The sequence below is a fragment of the Lolium rigidum genome, chromosome 4 (assembly GCF_022539505.1).
Source record: "Lolium rigidum isolate FL_2022 chromosome 4, APGP_CSIRO_Lrig_0.1, whole genome shotgun sequence".
In the NCBI taxonomy this organism is placed as follows: Eukaryota; Viridiplantae; Streptophyta; class Magnoliopsida; order Poales; family Poaceae; genus Lolium; species Lolium rigidum.
The window spans coordinates 39,870,644-39,873,886 of record NC_061511.1 but is presented as its reverse complement, the minus strand read 5'-3'; the positions used below and the strand labels follow the sequence as shown (position 1 = coordinate 39,873,886).

The 3,243-nt window shown below is 44.9% G+C and overlaps 1 non-coding gene across 1 annotated transcript; it reads right to left on the bottom strand.

Annotated features, from left to right (window-relative positions):
- Positions 1–855: 855 nt before the first annotated feature.
- Positions 856–936, bottom strand: TRNAL-CAA. Its single transcript has one exon. It is a non-coding gene; the product is annotated as a tRNA-Leu (tRNA).
- Between the last annotated feature and the right edge of the window lie 2,307 nt (positions 937–3,243).

Here is a 3,243-nt window from a genome sequence, read left to right as displayed (position 1 = left end):
GTCAGCTATGTCTCCCTGGACTTTCTCTTCGAAACCCTCGAGATGATCCTCCTCTTCTTCATCAACAACGTTCGTATCTATCGTCACAAAAATAAAAGAACACACAATCACCATACAAGACAAGCAACACTCAAACAAGTTCACCAACAATGATACTATGACCAGAGAAGTACTATAACGTAATAGAAAGCTCACAGATGGAAAGTTACTTTATTTCTCACATTTAAACAAAAGCAACTCAATTTTTCTAGTGGAATATATGCCTAGAACCATAATTAATTAGCTAAAATCTCTCAGTACCAAACCAGTGGGTGGACTTTATACCTAAATGTAGGTATGATCTGAGAGAGTTCAACCAACTTGGTTTTGGTTCAAAAACATCTATAGATTATTTTAAAACATTTTCAAACTAGTTTATATTCCTCACAGAACAACATACAACTTCTGCAAACAAACTTCATACCACTGGATAGATATTCAAACAAGGATTCACCCAAAATTTGATTCATCAATTTTTGGGTTACAGATTATTTTTAATAAATGTTTTATTGTCTAGAAGGCTCATTTCAAAGATAAATGTCACAGATATTCTCTGTTGCCAAGAAAAATATGGGCTCTGGATATGATCAAGATATTAGTTCTCTAGTTCGGCGAAAATTGGTCTCACTCAATTCTCCCCGAAATGCGTTGAGGCGCAGCAGTTGACTGGACATCTAGGGGTAAAGCACTGTTTCGGTGCGGGCTGCGCGAGCGGTACCAAATCGAGGCAAACTCTGAATACTAGATATGACCCAAAAATAACAGGGATCAAGGTCGGCCAGTGAGACGATGGGGGAATGAGCATTCTCCATATTATGCCTTGAAGAGGACTCGAACCTCCACGCTCTTCAGCACGAGATTTTGAGTCTCGCGTGTCTACCATTTCACCATCAAGGCATCTTGAAAGTGAATCATATTCCATGAATATGATATCTATCTAATGTGATATATGGAATATATGACAAAGGTGGAGTCTTGGAGTATTTCGATCGATGTTTGGTTCGGGAAGAGATCATAAAAGTTGTAAACTTAATAGCAAAATAATCTACTTTCATTAAAAGATTTATTAGATAATCGAAAACAGAGGATCTTGAGTACTATTAGAAATTCAGAAGAATTGCGTAGAGGGACCATTGAGAAACTCGAAAAAGCTCGGATTCGATTACAGAAAGTCGAACTAGAGGCGGATGAGTATCGAATGAATGGATACTCTGATATAGAACGAGAAAATTTCCAAATTCATGCCCAAGTACTCATCACTTCTTGGGTTGTAATTACTATCTTGCTAGGTTCAGTTGTCATAGCTGTTCGGAATCCACAAACCGTACCGATGGACGGTCAGAATTTCTTTGAATATGTCCTTGAGTTTATTCGAGACTTGAGCAAAACTCAGATTGGAGAAGAATATGGTCCCTGGGTTCCATTTATTGGAACTATGTTCCTTTTTATTTTTGTTTCTGTAAATCTATGCCAAAATGTGTATATTATAGAGAGGTTTACTACAAATTTTAGTTTTCTGAAAAATAGGATCTAATTATTAAATATCTATTTAATACCATTTCTGCATGTTTCTAGACCCATATTTACTGTGTGGGTTTAATTGTGAATATGAGTATGAGACTTATGCCATGTGTTAGATAATTTTGTTAGGAACATAGGAAAATTGGATTCATAAATCGTGGACTATCCAGCAATTTATGGTGAATTAAAACCTGAGATAGTTCTGGCAGCAGGGATTTTCATAGAAAAAGAAAAAGAGTAGACAGGCCAAATTCAGCGGGTCTGGCCAGAACATTGCTGGGCCGGCCCGGATCGGTGGCTGAACACGCGGGAGGCCGCGAATTTAACCGGCCTAGGCTGGGCCGGCCAATCAAGGCACGCGCGCGAGGAGGGCTTGCATGCAGCTATTGGAATAAGATCCAACGGTCGGGGTCGTTTCCTTCCATGCCAAACACTAAAACGGCGGCGCCGTGAACTGGATGACGACGGGGAAGATTGGGAGGCTCACCTTGGGGCTCGTGGACGAGGGAGACTAGGCGGCGATGCTGTGGATGCTTGGGAGGGTCTGATGGCGATGAGCACATGCAGGGGCGGCCTCCTGGATGTCGACGCGGATAAGATGGCTCCCCAGCGATGGCAGACACGATGATGATGACGGAGGTGGTCGGTGGTGGAGCTCGACGGAGACAAGATGGGGAGGCTCCGTGCACAGGTACAACTCGGCAGGGTGACCAGGACGTGCTTGCGGCTCCCGTCCGTCGGCGCAGACGTGTGCGTGTGCAGTGACATGGCTGGAATGAGCGGAAACGGAGCTCGATGTCGGTGGCTGCCTAGCGGTTCCTGGGCAAGAAATGGGCAGTGTTAAGGTCACAGGGATAGTGCAGAGAGGGTAGGAACAAAGGGCAAGGGTAGAGAGGGGCGGCAGCCTCAGCTTAGGGCGAGCGGCGGCCAGATGGGCTCTGGGTCATTTGCTCTCATTGACGGCAAAGACATAGATGGTCTCTGTGTCCCTCTGGAGTGGTTTGAAGGATGTAGAGGAGGAGTGTGGAGAGGTGGGAAAGGCTCAGAGGCCTAGGACTCATTTTGTAACAGCGGCAACGGTGTACCGTGGGAGCGGTGTATAGAGGTCGGGGGCGAGGCATGCGCGCAAGCGATAGGGAGGACTCGAAAAACTCAGATAAGAGAGAAGACTCAAAACTCGCAAAGGTAAGAAGAGAAAGCATATAGGTAAGGAGAAAAAGCAGAGCTAGTAAGAACTATCAAATGAAGTTTAGCAAAATAGTTTTGACACTAAACTCAACAATGACTGTTGGTAAGGTTATCCTACAGGCAGAGCGGACCTGTGGGGTATCAACAAAACCTGAGCTCTGATACCACTTTGTGTTGCCCCAAAACTGGTACTATGCGGATTCCAGTGTACCTGCCAAGATCCACTGCTGGCAGTTGACGTGGGAGTTAGCAACGGCGCCAGAAAGTAGCTTCCTTGTGACGGTAAAGTACTCGTCCGTTGGGAACCCCAAGAGGAAGGTGTGATGCGTACAGCAGCAAGTTTTCCCTCAGTAAGAAACCAAGGTTTATCGAACCAGTAGGAGTCAAGGAACACGTGAAGGTTGTTGGTGGAGGAGTGTAGTGCGGCCCAACACCAGGGATTCCGGCGCCAACGTGGAACCTGCACAACACAATCAAAATACTTTGCCCCAACTT